The sequence below is a fragment of the Ostrea edulis genome, chromosome 1, assembly GCF_947568905.1.
Source record: "Ostrea edulis chromosome 1, xbOstEdul1.1, whole genome shotgun sequence".
Classification (NCBI taxonomy): domain Eukaryota; kingdom Metazoa; phylum Mollusca; class Bivalvia; order Ostreida; family Ostreidae; genus Ostrea; species Ostrea edulis.
Window position 1 is genome coordinate 76,361,981 of NC_079164.1, and position 7,363 is coordinate 76,369,343.

The 7,363-nt window shown below is 34.0% G+C and overlaps 1 pseudogene; it reads left to right on the forward strand.

Moving 5' to 3' along the window:
• Nucleotides 1–6,506: 6,506 nt before the first annotated feature.
• On the forward strand, nt 6,507–7,037 carry LOC125673652 (uncharacterized; annotated as a pseudogene).
• The last annotated feature ends 326 nt before the right edge of the window (nt 7,038–7,363 follow it).

Below are 7,363 nucleotides of genomic sequence, written 5' to 3' on the forward strand. Positions count from 1 at the left end.
GTTGTAGTCATCAAAACTGAAGCACGCTAACAATTGACCACCCCATTTCCCATGCATGGCATCTAGCTCCTCCGAGGTGACGCTTTTTAAAATATGAAAAATACAGGTACCACAGCGATCAAATTACCTGATCCTGAAGGTTCAACGGAAATAAAGAATCGATTCGTGCAGAAGAGTTGATGTCAAAAGTAGTATTCCAAGGGGAAATAGCAGGAAAACAACCATGATAACATAAATCTTCGATGAAATGTACGTAGATATTTTCGCCCTATAACACAAATTTCGGTGAACACACACTATCAGTCTGTAAACACACGATATTTTTCCCGCTAAAACGTCACGTGACAATGTTGAAATTAGACAAGTCGTTCTTGAAATAATATATTCATACGCGCTCACTTTGTCTAATAAACAGATCAGACAAAACATTTTAAAAGGAGAATTTGCATGTTATGTCGCGCAGAATCATAATCGGAATAGTTTTAAAGAGTATGGATAAGAAAGGAATGATATTTACCAAACAGTCTTGAAATTTCAACAACTAAAGAATAAGAACTATTTGCACGCGCATGATTATAAACACAAAGAGTTTGTGTGACGCGGTAAATCCGCACGCCGTTGATAGCAAGGAGAATCTCGCTTCGCGAGCCGACTCAAAAACGACCAATGTCTTATTTTGCTAAATAAAATTATATAGCTTGAAAAATTGGTTGCCATGGTAATATGAAAAATCTCATAATATGAATATATGAGTCAAATTTTAATAATTTATCAATATCCTTAATCTATTAAATTTGACATAAACAATGATAAATATCATGAATTCTCATGTTATGAAATATTTCAGTTACCATAGTAACCATATTTCAGTATTTTATAACAAGGTTTTAATAAGTAATCTAGTATGCTAATTTGTATCAGAAAGCATTACAGGTCTGCTTATTACCATGTGATAGTGTAAACTCATTGTCATATTATATTTGAACATATAAATTGATGTAAAAGTCTACTTAAATTAGCCATATAAATGATTAATTCTTTTGTTACCATAGCAACCATTATAAGATACATGTATATGGTTCCTTAGTTTTGAAGAAAAGTGCTGACTATAAAACTGATTTGTGTCAGGAAGCAGAAACGTGTGTGCCTATTATTAAGTGAAAGTGTTCTGTCATAATCTTAATAATTGTTATAAAGTACAAATTTCATAATTTCCATGGATTAGTCATAAGTTGGATTAGTTGGTGTAGCAAACATTTAAAAAAATCTTCAAGTCAAAAGGCATTGGTAGAAGATCATTACATTTAAAATGAAAATGAATTTTTTTTTTAATGTGTTTGAATTACTTTGTATTGAATAGAATTTTTACTTTTCACAAGATTTATATCTATTTATCTCTAGGCATTTCCTGTAAAAGCATTATATGACTCTGTTTAATCATTTGAATTATAGTACATGTGTATTAGTAATGAAATGTTGGTAATCTGACTGTTTTGTCTCCATGGAAACATTAAATAGGAACTGTAGCAGCTGTTTCATAACAGTTACATCTAGCTGCTACAGTTCCTATTTAATGTTTCCATGGAGACAAAACAGTCAGATTACCAACATTTTCATAACAGGACTTTTGGACTAGCTATCTCTGGTCAAAACTGACTCAACTGAGTATAAGTAGGTACAATACTTGTAGTTTAAAATGTAAATGAAAAGAAATCTAAATCACCAACATAATGTTTCCATGGAAGTAGGTTTCTATAGCAACTAAACTACAAATTGAATTCCTTCTTAATTAGTATATTTTAACCAGCCTATGAATACAAAGATGAAGTTATGATATTGTAGAATAAATCTACTGAAGTACATGTACATTAAATTGTTTTCAATGATTATGGTTGATGTTTCCATAGTAACACATTTTTCTTCATATTTTCCCCTTTGTAATAATTAAATTCAAATGATTAAACAGAAATGAAATGAAAGGGTGGTGTACTGGTGTAAGTAGATTATGACCCAAGTAACATCATCTTTCTGGTACCTTGCAGCTTTAGTTGACACACAAAACAATTTAGAAATCGTTAGTACATATGTATGTGGGTAGCTGATAAAAATCAGTGTCGAGAAAATGTTGGGAAAAGAATGCATACCCAATCATTAATATGCCCTTTCATTTCATTTCTTTATTTCTCGATTAATCCAACTTTAGTGGGGGGAAAAACAACTGAATATGGATGGCCTTTTGGCTTGTGTCAGTACTTTCTTCATAAGTACGTAAGTGCACTTTTCTAATTACTTTGTTGCAAATAATTTCATTCATTTCCATGAATACCAGATTCTGTGACGATGGCATTAAAAAAGATTTGCAATGCAAAATCAATGCCCATTAAAATTCCCAAAACATCCATTGTTTATAACAACACAATTCACAGGGGTGGGGGATTGTTATTGTTAAAAACAGGTTTTGGTTTTGTATCAAAATTATAATATGGGTTTATGTGTCGTACATGTAGATGCACGACGTATAAGATGCATGCATTACAAAAATTACTGCCCAACTTCCAATTCGGGGTGGGGGTGGGGTATTATTTTGTTTTTAAAAGCAAATTTTGTGTCCATTTTGGTTATATTAAGAATATCAATTTAAAGTTGTCCTGTTTCTGTCAGACTTATCCTGATTGTTTTCTATTAGATTAAAATTGTACATTTTAAATTGCAGTCTGTGAAGCTCTCAGTCAGTCCAGAAAATAAATTAAACAATCTTCAATCATATGTTCAAGCTTTATCTAAAAATGAGTTGACTAACACACTATATTTGTTTTTGCATATACAATGTATATCAGTATTTTTCTGTAAACTATGGACATGTACAGTTGCATTGTTCAGTTGAGTACAGTTCCTTCCATGAAAGGGGATGAGAAATTCAAAAACAGGTTGTCAGATATTCTCCAACAGTTTCAGCCTCTGTGATTTTCTCAGTGGACACATTCCAGTTGAACAATCTTTAAACAAGTTCCAGCCATGTTGGATCCACTTAAATTTTAATGACCCACAACTGTGTTGTCATAATGATGATGCTGAGTCTTATACATTCCTCACAGAAAATATTTCTGTCTTAATTTCATTTAGAACATCCAATCTTGAATCTGCACCCCTGACTGTCAGAGCTACAAATGTATATTAAGAAAAATAAATATTTCTTGCTGATTGATAAGTTTAAATAACATCAGAATGAGCAATTGCAAACTTCAAAATGAAATTAAATTGACAGATTTATGAATATTTACAAACGTTAAAGTTAATGTGATAAATCTTATTCACAAACACCTATCGGCACAGGCATTTCTCGTGTACAAGATTTTGCTTGAAGTTTATATTCAACGGTGAATTGCATATATATGGAATTGAATAAACTATATAATATATTTGTTTACTGTCTAGTTATTTTACAAACTGAGGCAAAATGAATGATAGTAAAGTACTTACGGATCTGAATTGTTATGACAACAGCATTGGACACATTTAATGCCACCTGTGCGTTTCTTTTTCGGCTAATCTTCTCAGAAGTTTTTGCATACAAGTTCTCCTTGTTGTAATCACGATCGCAGCGTAAATCCACTGATACATCATCATTGAAAGCTACCCATCGAGAGCATAACGGTCTCCGACAAACACTTAAGTATCAAATGTAAAATTCTAGTTGATTTTTAAAAGGACTTAAACCAGCTCAAAATATTCAAATCACCACTCACGAATTTCTACTTTCACTTCAGAAAAGGGACGTAACTTGTCTTGATCTAGCTGCAGAACTGTAGCTCTCTGAAAAAATATTTTGACATAACAGAGAGCTACAGAGCCACCCCTTATAAAAACCTTCGATTTACGGCGCACAAAAAGCTGCGCACGGTTGAGGCCTTATATCGTTGTATTCTTGAGTTGCTGTCTCATAAATTTAATATAAAAAAATTCTTAACATATTTCCCTACTATACATGTGTCTAAACATACCTTCAAATATTCATTAAAGCCCCATACGACCTGAAAACTCCCAGGTTCAAATGATTTCGTTTGTTGACGTAGCCATGTTAGGTAGCCGGTCAAGGTCAAAAGGTTTAGTACAAACGGAAAGGTCTTGTCACAAGGAATACTCATGTGAAATATCAAAGCTATATCACTTACTGTTAAATCGTTATTAACAAGGTTAAAGTTTTCAAAAAGTAGGCCAAACTCCAAGGTCAAGGTCACAGGGTAAAAACTGGTACCCACGGAAAGGTCTTGTCACAAGAAATATTCATGTGAAATATCAAAGCTCTAGCTCTTACTGTTCAAAAGTTATTAGCAAGGTTAAAGTTTCTGACAGAAGTACAAACTGACAGACAGGAAAAAACAATATGCCCCCTGATCTTCGATCTGGGGGCATAAAAATAGTTTCTAAATTACTAGAACTGTAAATATATACATGTTAATTGTAAACATTTTAACAAATGATTTATATAATTTCAAATTTTTTGACACTCATACATGTAGGACTAGAAGTTTCCTATGCAATGAAAGATATATACATGTGATAGTTAATCATAAATATACAAGTCCACAGCCAGACACCTTTTTTTTAAAAATAATAATTTATGATATAAAGAGCAGTAAATTATATAATTTCAAAATATCATGCATCAAAGATGCGTATGGCCGAGTTGCAGTTTGGAAAATTATGCACGCTTTCATTCACGAACTAAAAACATGCACGTATTTTATATAGTTTATAAGTATGAAGCTTTGAATGGCCGCAATAGGTATTTAGTGTGATAATGACCTTTGGCCTTTGGATTTCAAAAGTAAAAACATGAATCTTGAATGTCATCAGGATTTGAAGTCTGATAAACACGCATCAGCAAGTACATGTATAAAAGTTAGAGGCAAACTCAAATCTACAGTATATAGTGAAAAGGAGACTTTGACCTTTTGACCTCAAAATAAATAAGAAAAACGTCCAAAAAAAAAACTCTCCTGTACAGTTGTCGGGGGTAATATTGTTGGCTTGCATTAAAACTATTTTTTTTTGCGTGCATAGAATAAATAACACGACAAACTCTTAATACATTCGCATATTCTCGGTTTCTTTCGTAAAAAAGGCCGCATGTAAACAAAGTAAGAATATTTGCTCATGAAAACAACATTCGTTTCTGTTTGAAAGATAATTCAAATTTATCTAATAAATCAATGAAAAATTAAAAGATTGTTGTTTTTTTTCTTCTTCAAAATATTGATCTTATATTTTTCAAATCTGTGTACAAAATGATCAGCTCCTCACGAAAATGTTAACAGCCGTGAAGGAGAAACTTCAAACTTACTGTGCGACTACATATGCCAGAAGTGGTGTTAATCAAATGTGGATTGTAAAAAATTCTAAAGAACTTTTAGTAAACTTGAAATCACAGAATTTTCCCCAAATCAATAGCATTAAAACCTATGACTTTTCAACACTATACACGACCATTCCTCACGATAAACTAAAGACTAGACTTTTTGACATCATAGACAGTTGCTTCTTCAACAAAAACCGAAAACGGAAATATTCATATCTAGTGATCAGTCATTCAAAAACTTACTTTGTTAAACACCACTCTGATTCCACGCACAAGTACTCTGAAGTTGAAATAAAAAATATGCTAGAGTTCCTCATTGACAATATCTTCGTGGTCTTTGGTGATCAGGTCTTCCAACAGTCTGTTGGAATTCCAATGGGCACGAATTGTGCTACTGTTGTTATATTCATATGAAGCAGAATTTATTCAAAAACTTCTACGTGAGAAGAAAAAATCTCGCTGTGACCTTCAATTCGACTTTTAGATATATCGATGACGTTTTGTCTATTAACAATGATAGCTTTCATTCATATGTCGATTTGATATATCCCTGTGAGCTCGAAATAAAGGACACCACAGAGTCGTCCACGTCTGCTTCATACTTAGATATTTTATTGAAAGTAGACATTAACGGCAAACTGACAACTCAACTGTATGACAAACGGGATGATTTCAGCTTCTCCATCGTCAACTTCCCACATTTATGTAGCAATATTCCATTATCACCTGTATATGGTGTTTATGCAAGGTGAAGATAACGAACAGTGATCAATCTCATAACTCCTACAAGCAATACAAAATAGATAGTTGGGCAAACACGGACCCTTGGACACATCAGAGGTGGGATCAGGTGCCTAGGAGGAGTAAGCATCCCCTGTCGACCGGTCACACCCGACGTGAGCCCCATATCCTGATCAGGTAAACGGAGTTATCCGCAGTCAAAATCAGTGTGCCAAGAACGGCTTAACAATCGGTATGAAACACGTCAGACAGCATTTGACCCAATGCGAGGTTGTATTGACGAACTAGATCGTTATAACGACCATAGAATTTGCGAAATGCTGACTTCAATCGAGACTGTTGAAATCCCTGTACCATCAACTTGTTTGTCAGTAGCTTACCTCGATTTAAAAACTGACTACCGTTGCGTGTGAGTGTTATGGGACATTCGTTTTTTCGGAGATTGAGAGACTATGCTCAAAAAGATTCCGGAAATGTAAATTTGAGACTCCATGAGAACAAATTCCAGGTAGATTTCCGTGCGTCGGGCGGACTGACTGTGAGTCGAATGGTGCGAGGACTTTTATTCAAATTGGAGGAAATTATATAGACAGCGGAATACCAGTGAGGACGGTATTTAGAGATATTATTAGCTTTTCAAATTTCCTGGTGAAAGAGTGCGAGGTTAAAACCATTGTAATTGGGCAAGTGTTTAGAAGGAGGAGGACTGGGTCTTATAACGAGAAAGTGGTGGAGCTCAATAAGCTGCTGAAAGATTGGACGGTTAGGAACGAGGAATCCAATGTTTGTTTCCATCATCATCATGGTTTTTGGAATTCCATGAAATTTTTGGCACCTGATGGAGTCCACATTCGATGTACTGACACAGACACGCAACAAATACCTTCAAAGCGTCAAGAGAGTAATATTGAGAGCGGCCAAGAGATTTGTTGGGTAATCGCTTACATTATATAGATATCATTTACTTGCATTACAGCATATGGTAAGCATGCTGGAATTTTACCCAATGCTTAGGCAGCCCACTCTCTCTCTCTCTTTTACAATGTGCCACTTATTTGATTGTTTTAATTTTAAATATGCTTGATTTTGTCTGGTTTCAATCCTGAATATTGTATCCTTTCTGACGTGTGACTATGGGTTATCATGTATAGAGTACAATTTAGGATTATATTATAATCCGGTACTTATAACCCTTCTGGTTGGGTCACTTGTTTCAGATTCTTGGTGGGTACTATATTCATATTGTGGTTCTTGTGATGAAAC